Source organism: Mya arenaria, chromosome 6, assembly GCF_026914265.1.
Source record: "Mya arenaria isolate MELC-2E11 chromosome 6, ASM2691426v1".
In the NCBI taxonomy this organism is placed as follows: Eukaryota; Metazoa; Mollusca; class Bivalvia; order Myida; family Myidae; genus Mya; species Mya arenaria.
Window position 1 is genome coordinate 15,437,848 of NC_069127.1, and position 19,723 is coordinate 15,457,570.

The window sequence follows — 19,723 nt, forward strand, 5'->3', positions numbered from 1 at the left end:
GCCTCCACCAATGAGATCGCCAGAGAGAATCACAATTAATAAAATAGAGCCAAAACTCCTTTTAGCAGATTACAATTCTCATATTTCAAGTAAGTATTTTTAGGGTTTTCTTAAGAGGGTTACCTCAAAACTCGTGCATATGCGCTGACTGTTACAGAGGCATTTCGCGCTAAATTATAAGATAGTAAGCATTTATTATTTGTCTTCTTATCAATCCAATCGGTGCCGGGCTGTGGCTGACCTGCCTCATTAATTGTTTTGAATACCATGTATTACAGAGAGGATGACCTTTAAACCAAACTCAAAGCTGGATATTTACGTATGAGAAAAGTGGAGCTACTTTATTACGTTCTTGAACTTTCTGAGAATACATATAAGCAACAGACACTTTGACAAAAGAGTTTCTAAATAAAATGTTACTTTAAACTGACAACTTCCGATTGTTATAACATATGTCATAAAATCCTTTTAACATGCTGTTAATACTTCTCAATTCAATTGTCCCCGATTATCTTAAATGCTACACTTACTGCATGTATATTTAAAATTAATCTGAGCATCATCTTAAAGTTCCCATTTGCGCTACAATGATTTTAGATGATGAAACTCTAGAAGATGTCAGAGCTTACACTTGATCTTCGTGTTCTTGTCGTGTTTGTTTTCGAAAACTTAGGCGATGCAACGTTTGTGCATTTTTTCTATCTCGCTTAAAAATACTTGTAATACAAATGCGTCCTCTAAGGCAAACAGAAATCGTCCTCATCTTGTCCTACAATATCATATTTAGCTAACAATACCCTAGTCGGACGTAATAACACCTTCATTCTCTGTACGGATTGTATTAAATCGGTATAAAAGCCTACATGAGTTCCAGTGAACAATGCCGTTAATAGTGTGGGCCATGTGAAAACCAATTTCCGGAGAATATCTTCCTTTATTACACCAAGCACCAGCTGATGGTTCGTAACAATACATTCATTTTCATTTTAATAAGAAAAGCTTCTAATACAGAAAATATTTGTCTGAACTCAGCTTCACAGAAACAAAACGGTTTATATACAGATTTACACACGGTGATCAGGCGTTCAATTTCGTCCATATTACCATCCTTCTTTAATAAAAGTTGAAAACTCTACGTGACTGCATGCTTAAGTAAGAACTTATCAAGAGAGTCGTGTTTACAAAAGGATTCAGTCACAACGTGAGACTTACATGAGTAATTGTGAAGGCTAGGGAACAGTATACTTGCTTCAAGCGACTTACATTCTCATAGCAAATTTGAAATGAACGTGGAAAGGGCTTTCACCGAGGCAATACTGCAATTATATCTAATTTTGACGATGCTCTCCAAAATTATACACAAAGCAAGCGAGTGCATATAACAAGAGGCATTCTCGATTCCAAGGGGAAAGTGGATGACTCACTCATATATATACCAAGTTATCTAAACAAATGAGACAAGCTTATATATGGATGTGAAGCTAGCAGTCTAGCAGTATGGCAGTACAGCAGTGGGAAAATATTACGCTGTGGAAATGTGTACTCTGAGATAAAACTCAAAATGAAAACTTATTCTTTAGTCCCAAACATATATTAACGTAAGCAGTTCATGTATCTATCTTGTACATGAAATTATTTTTCTGTCCCATAAACAGATTAAAAAAGACGGTTAAACCTTGTTTTATTACTTCCCTTGATTATAGTGTTATGCTGTGTTATATAAGAACACTCTACATGAATATACAAAACGGACATCAGTCCTTGCCACGCAATATACCGGATGAATTTCAACCAATAAAGTTATTTTGTTTAGGCCTAAAAAATAAATTGTGTGGTTCGGGTCACCCGACCCTACCTGGAAAATATCGCCGACCCTACTGTTTTTTGGGTGCGACTTGCGAAAAAATACACTCCAGAACGTCGGGATTTTAAGCTCATTAACCCAAGATGAGTTTCGAAGATGTAGAGATAATGTTTTTGTTCGAGCCGGGATCTGTATCCGAGATTGACATGTCAACATCCGACAAGGGGCCATGGACCCGTTTGTATGGAGAACAGCTGTACGATATTCCTGTCGTACAATTTATCGGGAAATTCTCCGACTTTCCGCTCTTTTCGGGTAAGGTATATACAATGGAACAAAATGTCTCTGGATAATAGTATAAGTTTTCCCAAACATAAGATTGAATGCCGTCTAAATTCAATATACCCCACCCACCACTTCAGGACAAGGCATAACCCTTTTCACTTGTCATGTTGTCAGATGCAATCATAACAAAATAGTTTAAATAAAATAGCAGCAGGGCAAACATACTACTAGTATAGAAAGGAAATATTAAATACTGGGAGTTTTGACATAGGCTGGTGCCTGACAACATGCGACTTTCTTTGAAACTGGGACTGAAACCTGGGACTGTTGCCATTTGTACAGTATATAAACTATTCCTAACTTTACTTCTTGGTGAATGGCAGAGAAATGTTTTTGAGATGCTGAAGCAGGTCAGTATTGTCACATTTAATTATCAATATGTTTTGCTTCCGGAAGGTGTGTGACGAATGACAACAAAACTGGCAATGACACACCACTTAACTGCAGCGATGCTCAGCAATGTCCTTATATAACTGAAATTCTGTTGAAAAAGGACAAAAACAAAGCAAACAAACCTGTACCAAACTAAAAAAACAACAAAAAAACAATAGCAGCCTTGCCGTGTAGGAACGAAGGCCGCGTCTATAGGGATATATGTTTACCATTCAAATGGACATGTGTCTATGGATAACTTTTTTATTATGAGTAGTAATAAGTAATAAATTTCTTTCAACTTTTCTTAAACTGTGTTATAAAGAAACCATTCCAATGTCCGTAAATAGATAAAACACTGATGTAAAACATATTTTATAACGAAATGATAGTCAGACGGCTTTAACAATAATCAAAAACAATATTTGCTTCCTTTTCCATGTGACTGGTCGCCGGTCAGACGCAGTGTTTTTTTTAATCTGTCAAGTCAAAAGACTGCTTGAAAATCGCTACAAATTCACGCGCATACCTGTTGTATGTTTAACGATATGTGTCTAAAGGTACAAGCATATCGCTTAGCGTAAGGTATAGCGCAGACAACTCGAATATGCCATTCTTTAATGCATATGTATAGTTATCCCCTAGTTGTCATATACACTGCATCTATCTGCCTGAAACATGCAGACATTATGCGAGAAAGCACCTGAAAATACCTTATATGTGGGTAACTCAATGCCAAGTACCCGTATTTGGTCTAGGACGCACTCTCCATATTTAAGAGTTGGAATGCTAGTTTAGACTGATATTTAAGTTTAAGTTTAAGTCTGAGAAATGCAATTTATTGATGCTATTCTTAGAAATCAGTTCAGTACCTGCTACGAGAAAAAATGAAAATCTCAGAGATGAACTATTTTCTGCTGGACTATAACTTTGCTTTCTTCCGGTTTTATGCAACATGGATTTCGAGACAAATTATCGGTAATTAACTTCAAAGAGAGTGAATTTTCTTATAAGAAACGCTACTTAACTTTTTATTGTTTAAATTAAATCAACTGGTTTTGAACTGAATTCTAAGGGAATGTATGGTTGTCATATACATGTACTTAAAACACTAGAAATGACATTTTTTTCCAATCTGAAGTGTTGCCTGTTTATATAGAAATATATAGGAACATGAATTTGTAGTGCATAACCTAAATGAAACTATTACAACATTTCTACTAAATTGTCGCTTATTTCAATCAAGTAATAGAACGTTTAAACTCATGTTTACTTTCATTCGGATTATGATAAAAAAAAAACCTGCATCTAAACCTATCCAGCCGCGTCTTTGACGTCTTAAATGAAAATTCGTCTGGCTTTCATATAAATATTGTATTTCATAGCGGGAAACCTACGGCAGGAAACCGTAGCTAATATTCACGTAGGCGAGTGTTTCCAGTGTCATAATTTTTTTAGGCAATACAACGATGAATCTTGCAAGGTCTTTCACTGAGGAAAGACAATTAACAAGTATGTGATAAATTTGGAGGCAATACAACGATGAATCTTGCAAGGTCTTTCACTGAGGAAAGACAATTAACAAGTATTTGGTAAATTTGGAGGCATTTGCTTACTAAATGCACGAAACAAGCAAGTGCATCTCGGAAGGGGAAAATAAATAATGCATAATAAAAGACTACAATCCATACGGGTACTTTTTTTTATCTCTGCCCCATGGGCAAGATAAGGATTTCCTGCACGGCCAAATATTTGGATCTACTTATCTGGGTAGGGAGAAATAGAGTGTCGGTTATTGGAATTTGTAAGGATTGAGAGAAATAAGGTGATTCATAACTAAAGCTAGTGTGGTTCTGTCAGCTACCTGTGCTGACATTGTTCATTTCTATAATATGATGACATCGGAAAATGTTACCCATATCAAGTCCATTGCTTTAACGTTCATTAACTCATGTTAGCTATAGATAACACTTAACCATGAGACACAACTCTTATTAGTTACATATATGCATTTGGTTATATTTGATTTGCATTGTAACATGTATTATGGTCTGGAGGCCTTTTATTAAATAAACTTTATTCGTTCGTTCGCTTATGCCTGCGTTAGTGTTTAGTGATATGTTTCAGGTCAATGCGGATTGCGTCCACGCCAACCCATGTATGGTACGTTGCCATATACATAGTTAAGTAACGACCCAATAATACAGAACGCAAGTTCCCACATATGTATGGTCATTTATGTCCGGGGGGAAGAAAAGGAGTTAAGGCCTATATACATAAAACTGCAGGTTCACAGCGCAAACACACATGGGCTGAAACTAAAATCAGTAATTGTGCCCATCCGTAGACAAACGTCATCCATCGTCCTTTTGGTTTAAACGACTTTTTATACAGACCTCACTTTTAGGTGATTCGCCAAAAAACACAACTGGTAAAGACGTCAGGGTCAGTATTATTACGATGGAAACAACTGGGACAAGCTTTAAAATCAAATATTCAACAAAGTTCCTGTTTACATGCTCAAGGCCAAGCCAAAATACACACATCTTACAACCAACACAGTCCTGCATCTTTATCCATATATGTTCGGGTCACTGCGAAAGAAGAGTTTACCAGGGGGTTAAAAATGTGATTAATATTGAAGTCGTGCGGGTTAATGATAACAAAATTTAATTTAATTAAAATACGATTTCCATGGCGAAAAAGTAACATAATTTGTTAATGAATCCTTACAGTAGATTAAAACAGGTATACAGGGATATTTGAAAAAGGCTCATCATGGTGTTCATCAGGCCGTTGTGGTAATGAATGAATAGTTCCAAAAATATGATTCTAGTTTATCAAATTGACCATTCAGAACAAGCGTTTGCCACAATTGGAATATTCAATAATTAAATACTGAACTGGAGAAACAAGTCCCATGCATAGCAATCTTTTTGCATAGGATTCAGCTTTCCCAATTTATATTAACACGAAAATAGTGCATTGCTTAAAACTCTGCAATTCTAAGAGTTAATGTACACAACACCCAGACAATGAATTGATTAACGCTAAAACAAATAACAACAGATAAACAAAGGTCAGCCCTTTTATTGGTTCAGTGTATAAATGTGTTGCTTTAAAGTCTGCAATTACGCAATATGTGTGAGCCTTTGTTAAAATGGGAAAAAACAAGTATTTAAAATACAACCTTTCGGACTTTTGTGTTACAGTCAGCATTAGATCAATGCCGCTTTTAGACATCAATGCGCATTATGTCCACATCAGCCCGTGTATATCATGTTGCCATATCTAGCTTGATAGCTAATGCTCGTATTTCCGTGCCTTGTTCCGGCATTTAACGACCTAATCATATACAGAAAATCACAGCGATTTACGGCCATTCAGATCGGGGAGAAAGTAGTGCTGTAACTCGAGTCAAAATTCTGTATCGGGGAAAATCTTCATTTCAACACTGTTTGAATTAAGTGTCGTGGCCTGTTGAAGATTTTTCCCTCGTCATCAAGTATTGCTTTAAACAATTACGTTAAACTACACATGTATTGGTTCTCGTGTAGGGCTTTTTGTAGAAAAGATACCACTGATGGGTGGTCCTCATGCAAAGCTATTCATTGAATGTATACCACGGATGGAAAGTCCTCATGCGACATATTTATATAATAGATACCACCGACGGAAATTCCTCATGCGACCTATTTATATAATAGGTACCACGGATGGAAATTCCTCATGCAACCTATTTATATAATAGGTACCACGGATGGAAATTCCTCATGCGACCTATTTATATAATAGGTACCACGGATGGAAATTCCTCATGCGACCTATTTATATAATAGATACCACGGATGGAAATTCCTCATGCAACCTATTTATATAATAGGTACCACGGATGGAAATTCCTCATGCGACCTATTTATATAATAGATACCACGGATGGAAAGTCCTCATGCGACCTATTTATATAATAGGTACCACGGATGGAAAGTCCTCATGCGACATATTTATATAATAGATACCACCGACGGAAATTCCTCATGCGACCTATTTATATAATAGATACCACGGATTGGTGGTTTTCATGCAGAGTTATTCATAGAATGTATACCATCCTCATGCGAGCTATTTATAAAATATATACCACGGATGGGTGGTCCTCATGAACGTTTACATAGAATGTATACCATCCTCATGCGAGCTATTTATAAAATATACACCACGGATGGTTGGTCCTCATGAACGTATACATAGAATGTATACCATCCTCATGCGAGCTATTTATAAAATATACACCACGGATGGGTGGTCCTCATGAACGTTTACATAGAATGTATACCATCCTCATGCGAGCTATTTATAAAATATACACCACGGATGGTTGGTCCTCATGAACGTATACATAGAATGTATACCATCCTCATGCGAGCTATTTATAAAATATACACCACGGATGGGTGGTCCTCATGAACGTTTACATAGAATGTATACCATCCTCATGCGAGCTATTTATAAAATATACACCACGGATGGTTGGTCCTCATGAACGTATACATAGAATGTATACTACGGAATGATGGGACTCATGCAGGGCTATTCATATAATATATAACACAGGTGATGGTGCTCATGCAGAGATATTTATAAAATATGTACCACGAAATGGATGTCCTCATGGCAAAATATTTGTATAATAAATACCACGGATGGTTGGGTCCTCATGCAGAGCTATTGATACCATGATGCACTCTGGTTACGGATTCAAATGAAAATGTTTTGATAATAGAAGCCGATACTGGAATTAATACTACATGAGAGTTTTATCATGTCTATTAACGTCATCACCTACTGTTCCAATATAACACTAACAACAACAACAACATACTTACGATGTGAAGGCTTATTTTCCGCCTTTGACTTTATTTCAAATACGTTTTGTTTTCTTATAGGGATGAAATGACTTTGGTGGTTTAACAAATTAATTCTTGAGTAGCTGGTTTTCTTTATTTTGTTCCAGTAATATGTAAAATTTACTGATGACTAGTTATGTTTTAGTTATTCTTAAGACAAGACATTCGTAAACTTTTGGTTACTTGGATTGTCCCTGAAGTTTACTTTGTATTGTTGCCATGGTATTCTTCAGACCTTCGTGATCAACGTATAATTTGATCCAAGTTTAGAGTACTACTAATTATAATTGATAATTGAAAACAAGAGATAAAAATCCGAGAAACCATAAACCAGAGTACATTAAATGGAATACTTTAATTACCTTCTGCTATGAAACGTGACTGGTGTCCATACATGGCATCATTGACGTTGAAACTTCAAAACGCATTTTAGCAAATAGTGACCTATTTTACATCAGTAATTTCGAAGGAATGTTGATATATAGCATAGATACCAACGTTATTCGGCGATAAAGATGACCGCCGGAGGAATGGTTTAGCATACAATTTTTTCATTAAAACCAAAACACATCAAATTTGCATCAAAGTCCCTTCAACTTCAACTCTTCAACTCACGCCATGACATGGAAACAGGGTTTATTTACGATATTGTGTTCGTTGCTATTTACAATGTGATAACATATACACATTAACATTTATCTTGTCTAAATACAATTTGGTATATAGCATTAGGTAGAATGTGCTCATCCATTTGGTCTATGACAGGCTCAGTGCGCCAGTCTAGAATAATAAGGTTCATAAGATTAAAAAGAGTCCCAAGGATTTAACGCACACGCTTGTTTGTAGTCATTTCCCTTTCGAACAAGAGGCATAACTCAGACATAAATAAAATCATAGTTGACGACACTAAATGCTAACACAACATCTCAACAACGTTTTCATGGCTAACACAGCACCCCAACTTCTTTCTTTAAAACATAGATGGGGTAATAATAATACATGCACACTTATACAGGAACTATATTTGACCACTCGCGATAATTTGAAAGTTGCCATATGTTTGTCTTTTCGCATTGTCTATTGTCTGATGTTTGTTTTTGCCTTGATCTTTATAAGAGAGCTAATTTTCAGTGGTTCCCTTTTTTGTAGTGTGTATTTAAGTCGCACAATATTGGTTGATGCACAAACATGCTTTACCGACTTGGAACGGTCAGTAAATACCATCTAATTAAATAAAGCGCAAACAGCCAGATGGCATTTATTACATTGAACAACAACTTAAGACAATGCGTTTAGAAATCCTTATTTTTTTGGATTAATCTCGCCAAGCTTGAAGTCAAATATGGTTTATTTGTTTCACTTTTAACGCTCGCAAGCGGTATATTTCATTAAAAACACTTGATTCCATCACAAAAAACGGGTTGCTTGCAGTTGTATTAAATTTGAAAGTTGTTTTTTAAAAAAAAAATAATATCATTTTGCATATAAACTGAGCCTGTTGAAAAAAGATAAATCGAGTTTACGTATTAAGCCGAGATTTCCGCTAGTCACATGGTAAGCATATAGTATATCTCAGTCATGAACTTGGAAAATATATTAACATCGAATGCGGCGTATGTACTCATATAATAAAACCAAGCTTACCGACGACATTTTCTTGCAACTTGTGTCTTTTGTACTTGAATTCTTTTGTAATTCGCTTTGTTTACTTCCGTGTCAGAAAACGAGGCTCATGAATATTCGGGAACGTCTGGACATTATAAATAAAATAATCTATAACGTTGTAAAAAAACACCTAAGTTAACGAGGAAATTCTGTACAAATCCTTAGAATTTTTCAATGCTAAATACGATTACATACCGTCTGCAATATAATGACTCTCCTTCCCTGCAAAATATCCGTGCTCTAATGAATTTAACAATAATGTTCGTGTGGACATTTATAACCAGGCAGTTGAATACATTCAGGGTGTCTATGGTTATATTAATAAATAACAAAGAACAATCTAAGATGATGCATTATATATATAGAAATAACTGTTGGCTAATTTTGAAAAATGCGACGGCATCTATAGTTTTTATCGGTACATCAAGATTATTTCAATTCTAATGCGCTAGTAGACTATTCCAAACATTTGTGACAATCAACTATGCCTTTTCCTTCAAAACTGCAGAAGTTTTCAACCGATTTTCAATGGCCGATGATAACCACGATTGTTGTTGTTGAACTGTAAATGGTTTCCCAAAGACAATTTTGAACTAATATTTCAGGAATGTTTTTGTGTGAATGATTTGAAACCGACGAATTACGACGATCGTCATTTAATAACCATGCTTACCTTTGTGAACCCCTAGTTAAAAATACACAAATGTGCCTGTCAAAAGCAAAGATAAGTAACAAATCATTCAAGGGCAATAATTTGTATTAAAGGTTTAAATGGAGTTATGTTACATTATTGTGGGGTGGCTGCTTTGCCAAGTATGGAGTGCATTGAATAAACAATATTTAAGATCTGAGTTTTAACCCAAAGTTGCCCCATAACTTTAACCAAATGTTTAGTCAATCATTGCCATAATATTTATTCAGGATAATGTGGTGTTATGTAACCAAATTGTGTAATGGTCGTAAACAACGGTGTAAAGAATGAAGTCAATTGAATGAAGGGTATAAAAGTAATTCGTGAAAATCTTGCCTTAAAACATTAGATGGCCACAATGTGCTCTTAAACATGAACTTTAGATGAATGAAGGGTATTGGAGTTAAAAGCTTAAACGAACGACCCGATTTTATCTTTAAAAGAACTAATCCATATGTGATCCTCAACCGAAATGGCAAAATCCGTTACCGTGAGTAAAACACAACACTCCTGATATGGCTGGTTTTACATACATGGCTCTGGTGTTAAATTCAAAACCGTTGCTGTAGTCAAGCAAAAGAAGTCTTGAAACATTAACGGAATTAGTTCCCCATTTTAAAGTAATGTTATGCATCGACAAACTTCGCTGATTGATAGGGACTTATTGAACAAAGACAATACAGGGAAAAACAAACTTTAACAGTAATACCCAGAATTTAAATGCTACATTTTGATGTAAATGAAGAATCGTCTTTCTCGAATGATGTCAAACCATGCCCAACTATGAACACAGGGCTGGTTAAAGCCCGTTGCTTATTGCTTTTACGTGTATAAATGATTTCGACAGAAACCCATCATCAACCATCTTTCTATTGTTACACAGAATATATATAAAAAATATCGAAAGCTAAAGATTCCCTACCAAGTGATTTAAAAACATGGTTGCCCTGGGTATTTGTGGACTTACTGCTTTTATATTTTAGTGAATAAAGGCAAGATATTCTCCGGAAATTGTTTTTTACATGTTCAACACTATTAACTTCATTGTTTACTGGAATTAATGTAATTTTTGTACCAATTTAATATCACTACAAATGACTAGGTGAATGTAAATTATTAAAGTTTGTTCAAACTAGGGTTAAGTTCCAGTTTATGCTGCAGTGATTTTAGATTATGAGTTTTCTGGTTGAGGTACGAATGCATACACGTGACCTAGCTGTTGTTCCTGGGGCGATGCAATTATTGGGCATTTTTTCATCTTAATATAAATACTTTTTACACAAAAAGGTCGTCTAATGCAAACAGACACCATCCGTATCACATTTCGGGGCTAACAATAATATAAACTGTAGGATTTTATTTAAATGGTATAATAGCCTACATGAATTCCAATTAACAGTGAAGTTAAACTGTGGGACATGTGAAAAGCAAGTATGTTCCATACTTGCTAGGAGTGACGAACACTCTCAATACAATATTGCAATGACTGTTGAAGGGCTTCACTGAGTGAGTATAGAAACTAGTAATTTGGATGATGCTTGTCTAAGTTATACACGAAGCAAGTAAAACTGCTTAATAAAGGTCCTAAATACCGGATTGCATCTGAGATTATTTTCATACATGTAAATAAGAATTGACAGACACTTTATCCAAATATAGTAAAAGCTGGTGCAAAAGAGAAGGGGTTGAACCAAATGCCTTATTACCGTGGATGAATAAAATATTGTACCTAATAGATAAGAAAATAGAGTTTTTTAACAATAATCCGTTGGCACTTCCCCCAAAGTCTATTTTGATAACTCCAAAGTTGATAATGGATATAAAATCCCTACATAAAAAACTTGTATTTGTACCAGCTGATAAAGCAGCTAATAATGTAATCATAGCTTGACGTTTATATTATGTAAATACTATTATTGGAGAGTTACAATCTTCCAGAACTTACAACTCTAGCCAACTCGATGAAGAAAGAGTTATTAAAAATCATATTGATTATAATGCTAAATTTCAAGTTCTTTTGAATGATGATCATAAAAACATTCCTACAATACACTGGTTGCCTAAGATGCATAAAAATCCGTATAAATCACGATTTATTGTTAATTCTATTTCTTGCTCTACTAAACAAGTTTCAATTTTACTTACATCCTGCTTAACTGCTATAAAGTTTCGTGTGAAAAAGTACTGTAGTAAAGTTTATGAGAATTCTGGAATTAACCTCTTTTGGTCTATCAATAATTCTTTAGATTTAGTTAATGATTTTGAAAATAGACTGTATAAATTGACTCCTCTTATCGAAAAAACTTTCGCAAGGGAGAAAACTACTTACATGGCAGTTAATGTTAAAAGGGCTTTTTTTTACTAATGATCGCTCAGATAAATATATCTATTGGACATGCACAAATGTCATTGAAGTTTTAAATTTTGTACTCAATAATTCTTTTCTTAAATTTGGTAAATAAATGGTTTATATAAGCAAACTATTGGAATTCCAATGGGAGCCAATTATGCAGCTTTACTTGCAGACCTCTTTTTATACTGCTATGAAAGTGAATATATGTTAAAATTATTTAAGTCTGGAGATCTAGCTCTTGTTGATAAATTCAATAGCACGTTTAGATATATTGATGATATTCTAAGTTTAGATAATCCTGTGTTTACAGATAACATTCATTCGATATACCCTTCACAATTGCAACTTAATAAATCCAATACATCCGTTTTAAAAGCATCCTATTTAGATTTGCAACTAGAAGTAAAGGAAGATATATTGAGCATCAATCTTTATGATAAACGTGATGATTTTAATTTTAAAATAATTAATTACCCTTCTTTAGATGGTAATGTTCCTATTTCACCATCGTATGGTGTTTTTATTGCACAGTTAATACGATTTGCTAGAATATGTACAGATGTAAAAATATTCAGCTCTCGCAGTAAACTTATGACGCAAAAACTTCTAAAACAGGGTTTCCGATATTTTAAATTAAGGAAAACTTTCTCTAAATTTGTTAATAATCATTATAATCTCATATCAAAGTACAATAGTAGTCTTAAATCGCTCATTGCTGATAGTATTGCTCATCCCGATTTTTATGGTGATGTTTTAAAGAAAATTCGTAAAATTAAAATGTTTCCAACAGGCAGTTGGGCAGATAGACGTAATGAATTACGTGGATATAATTTAAACCGTGGATATAAAGGCAATATTTTGAAGAGCACTTGCCTTCTTGTATTTGAAGATGAATACCTGAAACAAATTATTGGGTTAAATATAGCATCCTTTCATAACTAAACTTTCAGTGCTTAGATTTTTATGAAGAATTTGCTAATTCATGTTATCTTTAAAACCGTTTTTGGCGGACACGTGTTGACTGACTCCGAGTGTTTTGACTGTGACTTAAATTTCTTCAAATATTTTACGTTTTCAAATCATTTGGAAGGAGAGAATAGCATATACTAGTCGCTTTTATTTTTAATAATGTTTTTCTTTATTTGTTCCCAGTTTTAGTACAATGATGCTTTTTATTATGAAACTTTATGATCACACATTTTAAGGCAGACTGTGTGTGAAGCTTTTGGTTTCTAACGATGACTGCATCGTATCTTTGAAAAGTATTTGCATTAGGTGCTCTGAATTGTTTCCCTCCGTCTGCAGATAGAGTTGGGAACTCTAATCATTGAAGTACTTACCTTTTCGTTTTTTGTTATTATTTGTTTTATTGATAAGTTTCCTCAAGTTAATGCATACTTTGATAAGATTTATCTTTTGCGTTTTATCTTTATTAAGAATTGTTGGGATAAGAGTGAGGTTTGTGCACATAAACTGGTTTAAACCCCCAGTAAATTTACATTTTACTGACCGTTCCAAGGCGGTACCTAACAATTCTTGATAAACATACCAATTATTTATATATATTTATATATTTAGTATGTATGCACTGTGCTGTTTGTAGAGTTGTGTGCTGTTCTATGATTCTTATTTGTGAATTTGTGTTCTATGTCTTTGGGGTTGCCCATTGCCACTAAACCGGGTTTATGTTTAAACTTTTTGCTAATGAGCATGTTTCTGTAGCTTTTTGCATATATATATTGTGCTAGTGAATAAGCACGTTCAACTATACGGACAAAGTACGAAAAATAGTTTATGCATTTGAAAAACAATAGAAATGCCCAAAACAAGATATTAATTGTCAAATTAAATTTAAGTAATAATAAATAATTCAAAGCTCAATTCATACTGACGAAATGTAAATTTAACTGATATAAAGTGAAAGTTCAAAGCTAAATCCACACGATTAAAAGCAAACATTAAGGCTTAACATTAGGCTAAAAAGGACTAGGTCGAGGTATACCTATCATGAATCGACCGACACCACTGAATTCTATGGGTGATAACGCAAGGAATCAGTCTTGATATTCGTTTCTATGATAGTGCATGATGGAGTAGGCCCAATAAATACGATCTGTTTGTGTACATTCGAGTTGATAAGTTCATAGTTACAATGCAACTTTACAACAGCGTTATCTTAGTTTTCAACTAGTGAGAGCCCTCATCTTATAACAATAAACATACATATTGATATTCAGTAAAACCCACCAAGTCGCGTATTTGATGCCTTGCCTCGTCACTATCGGATTATCTCATGACGGGAGACTTACGGCAGGAAACAGTAGCTAATATTCGCGTAGGCGCGTAGGCGACTGCTTCCGGTGTCGTACATTTTGAAGGCAATATTGCAATGAATGTATACACGCAACAAACAAGAGAATGTCAGAAAAGGCAAATGACAATACTATTCCTAATTTGGAATATGCATGTAAACAAAAGAAATTCGCTGGATAAAAATCCGACTTTGATAATGTTTTGTAGACATCCTTTCTGTTTAAAACTTGTATATTTAAATTGGCAAAATTTCGTTTTTAGGAAAACAACTGGCATTCATTTCGCATTTCATTTCGGATGGGCAAGAAGTTGAGCACCAACGATACGCTTCCTTTTATATCATATGCTGGGGTCCCTCAGTGTGGTGTGGATAATAATGAAAGTCGTTTAAGACATTTACTTCAATGTAATAGTTTAACAATTCCAAGCTCCAAACATAAACAGGCGTGTATATAAGTAAACTACAAACTTGTAAACTATAATTGATGACAAATACATGTTTGTCAATTTCTTGGCATGTCAAGTGATATTTACCTAGTACATTAATTCAGTATTCAGATATAATTTTAAATTGTCGAACTCTAGAATCTAGTTATCATCATTTAAACAGTTTGCACACAAAGCGGTCAGAATGGTCTTGTGGCATAGGTGTCTGCCACTCATCTAAGAGGTTGTTGTCTAAATCATAATGAAGGAAACTGGGTCGTGTACGTACAACATGACCACCTCGTCAGTCATGGTTTAAGAAAAGACACTCGATCGTTATAGGCCACCGACACATAGTATGCTGGTTATCGGGATTTGTAAGGATTGATAGAAAACAATGCCTTTCTTAATAACGCTTGTGTGGTATTGTCAGCTACATGTGCTAGTGTCAGCTTTGTGATAGTGTTTTGTTTGAGGTAGATGTTGATTGCGCCCCGGCCGACCCGTGTATGTAATGTTGCCATTTATATAGACAAAATAAACAACGACCCGATCATACAGAACGCAAATTTTCAAAGATATATGGTCATCTACGTAGGGTAGGAATAAGTGAAGTAATTAGAGTAAATTGTTATAAAAATAATAAATAAATAGCTACAGGGTCACAGAACAACTACACATGAAAATCTTAAATAAAGGTCAGCTATTGCGTCCATCCTTGTCCGTCTTCCCGTTCTTATATGCAAAATTCAGCAAATCCTCAGAGAAGCGGATGATCCAAGCACTCCCTTGCCATTTCAGAGAAACAATCCTCCCTTGGAGCATTGGAAAAAAGATAGTTACTTAACAAGCACGGTTTCTTTCCCCGATAATACACGCTGAGTTATCTACCCACAAAAGTGTAATCATCCAATGCAAACGAAGGAAGTTTTTTCTGAAATGGCAAGGGAGTGCTTGTTAATTTAGGTGATTGACTGTAAAATACCTTTTATTGCAAATTTTTAGCTACGCAGTGATTTTTTTCTCGACATGAATATACCCGCCTCTTTTTCCCTCTCTGAAAATATATAAACATAATCTTTAGATTTTTGCCTTATAATACCTGGAAATACAGAATTGAAATTACGACGATCATTTGCTTTTAAGTATTTTTTTTTGCTTTTATGTATTAATTTATTAGACATAAAATGAACCTTAAAGTTCGCGAAGCAATGTGGTAGTTGGTCATACTTTAAAAAGATCGAAAATTATATTAATTCAGTTAATTGTTAATTTTCGTGTTATGAAATTGCTACAGTTTTTTCACAATTCGTTTCCTACTAAATTACTATTCATGAGCACCACAACCTATTCATTGGCACCACAACGTTCAGAAAATCGAGCATAGTGCAGCAAGTATAACAAATATAGTTCTAAAATTTGTAACGCGGCAACATTTTGTCAATAAAAAAAGCCACACACATGTAAAGAAAATGCTTAAACCTAATGTACGGGAACAATTCTCACGAAAATCCAGATTTTTACGTTGTCAACACAGACGTCTTAGCAAGTTATGCAAGTTCTGGACGATCGGATATTAAATTTTATTCAGGACTTTTACATTTAGAACAACTCATGGCCATTCCTATGTGGAACTACATTCTCCAAATTTTAGAATTATAGTTGTACTAATTATAATTGATAATTGAAAACAAGAGATAAAAATCCAAGAAACCATAAACCAGAGTGTGAGTACATTAAATGGAATCCTTTGATTACCCTCTGGTATGAAACGTGACTGGTTTCCACACATGGCTACATTGACGTGGAAACTTCAAAAAGCATTTTAGCAATGAGTGACCTATTTTACATCAGAAATATCGAAGTTATGTTAATGTCTAACATAGAAACCAACGTAACTTATTCGGCGATAATGATGACCGCCGGGGGAATGGTTTAGCATTCAATTTTCGCATTCATAGCCAAAACACCTCAAATTTGCATCGTTGTACCTTCAACTCACGCCATGACATGGAAACAGCGTTTAGTTACGATATTGTGTTCATTGCTGTTCACAATGTGATAACATATAAACATTATCATTTATATAAAATTTGGCATATGGCATAATGTAGAAGGTGCTCATCCATTTGGTCTATGACGACCTCAGTGCTGCTGTCTAGAATAATAAGGTTAATAAGAATGCCAAGGATTTAACGCGCATGCTTGTTTGTACGGTATCATGGCTCAAACAATATCCGAACAACGATATCATGGCTCACAAAATATCCCAACAACGGTATCATGGCTCACACAATATCCCAACAAAGGTATCATGGCTCAACCAATATCCCAACAAAGGTATCATGGCTCACACAATATCCCAACAACGGTATCATGGCTCACAAAATATCCTAACAACGGTATCATGGCTCACACAATATCCCAACAACGGTATCATGGCTCACACAATATCCCAACAACGGTATCATGGCTCACACAATATCCCAACAAAGGTATCATGGCTCACACAATATCCCAACAACGGTATCATGGCTCACACAATATCCCAACAACGGTATCATGGCTCACAAAATATTCCAACAACGGTATCATGGCTCAACCAATATCCCAACAAAGGTATCATGGCTCACACAATATTCCAACAACGATATCATGGCTCAACCAATATCCCAACAAAGGTATCATGGCTCACACAATATTCCAACAACGATATCATGGCTCAACCAATATCCCAACAACGGTATCATGGCTCACACAATATCCAAACAAAGGTATCATGGCTCACAAAATATCCCAACAACGATATCATGGCTCACAAAATATTCCAACAACGGTATCACTGCTCACAAAATATCCCAACAACGGTATCATGGCTCACAAAATATCCAAACAACGGTATCATGGTTCACAAAATATCCTAACAACGGTATCATGGTTCACAAAATATTCCAACAACGGTATCATGGCTCAACCAATATCCCAACAACGGTATCATGGTTCACAAAATATTCCAACAACGGTATCATGGCTCAACCAATATCCTAACAACGGTATCATGGTTCACAAAATATTCCAATAACGGTATCATGGCTCACAAAATATCCCAACAACGGTATCATGGCTCACAAAATATTCCAACAACGGTATCATGGCTCAACCAATATCCCAACAAAGGTATCATGGCTCACAAAATATCCCAACAACGGTATCATGGCTCACAAAATATCCTAACAACGGTATCATGGTTCACAAAATATTCCAACAACGGTATCATGGCTCACAAAATATCCAAACAACGGTATCATGGTTCAACCAATATCCCAACAACGGTATCATGGTTCAACCAATATCCCAACAAAGGTATCATGGCTCACACAATATCCCAACAAAGGTATCATGGCTCACACAATATCCCAACAACGGTATCATGGCTCACAAAATATCCCAACAACGGTATCATGGCTCACAAAATATCCAAACAACGGTATCATGGCTCACAAAATATCCCAACAACGGTATCATGGCTCACAAAATATCCCAACAACGGTATCATGGCTCACAAAATATCCCAACAACGGTATCATGGCTCACAAAATATCCTAACAACGGTATCATGGCTCACAAAATATCCAAACAACGGTATCATGGCTCACAAAATAACCCGAAAACGACACCAAGGCTAACACAACAAACTAACTTATTTCATTAAAACATAGACGGGCTATAAATAATATCTGCAAGCAAAACTTATACAGGAAATGAATTTGACCCTCGCGATAATTTGAAAGTTGTCATTTGTTTGTCTTTTCGCATTGTCTATTGTCTGATGGTTTTTTTTTGTCTTGATACATATGCTTTGAAACAAAACCTCTGTAAAAACGTGAAGTCTCATAAGAGAGCTAATTTTATGTGGTCCCCTTTTTCCAATTACAATATTATTTCTTGCCTGTACAAGTCTGCTTTGCAACTGTGAAATTTTTACGAGAGAGAGAGAAAGAGAGGGTTAGAGAGGGAGAGAGTGAGAGAGAGAGAGAGAGAGAGAGTTAGAGAGAGAGCGAGCGGAGAGAGAGAAAGAGAGAGAGAGGGGGGGGGGGTATTTAAGTCGCAAAATATTGGTTAATGTACAAACAAAGGGAACTGAATGTTCCAAAACTTCAAAGACATATACCATTTACCATTTACAGAGAACTGTACGTTAAAAGTTTTGCTTTACCGACTTGGAACGGTCAGTAAATACCATCTTATGAAATCATGAACAAGCAACCAGAAGATATTTTTTAATTACAACGTTGAACAACAATTAAATACGACGCGTTTGGATATTCTAAATTTCTGGGAATAATCTTGTCGAGCTTAAAGTCGCATATGGTTTATTTGTTCACCCTTTATTTGCGCCCGTAAGCGGTATATTTCATTCATAATACTTTATTCCATCACAAAAACGGGTTGTTTGCAGTTGTTTTATTTCAACACCAAAATATCATATTTCAGATAAAGGTAGCCTGTTGAAAAAAGATAAATCGAGTTTACGTATTAAGCCGAGATTTACGCCGGTCATTTGATAAGCATATATAGTTTATCTCAATCATGAACTTGTAAAGTATATTCACGTTGAATGCAACGTATGTACTCATATAAAAAAAAAACAAGTTTAGCGACGACATTTTCTTGCAGCTTGTGTCTTTTGCACTTGAATTATTGTTGTTGTTTTTTTCGCTTTGTCCACTTCGGTGTAAAAAAACGAGGTTCATAAATATTCGTGTTCGTCCGATCATTTAAAATGATATAATCTAAAACGTTGTAAAACACCTAAGTTGACGAGGAAATTCTGTACAAATCCTTAG

General features: G+C 35.1%; 1 protein-coding gene across 1 annotated transcript in view; it reads right to left on the minus strand.

Annotated features, from left to right (window-relative positions):
* Window positions 1-15,903, minus strand: part of LOC128236736 (synaptotagmin-6-like) — a 61,274-nt gene extending 45,371 nt beyond the window's left edge. Inside the window, exon 1 of the mRNA XM_052951816.1 lies at window positions 15,862-15,903. The gene's annotated coding sequence lies outside the window, so the exon portion shown is untranslated. The remainder of the gene's footprint in view (window positions 1-15,861) is intronic.
* Between the last annotated feature and the right edge of the window lie 3,820 nt (window positions 15,904-19,723).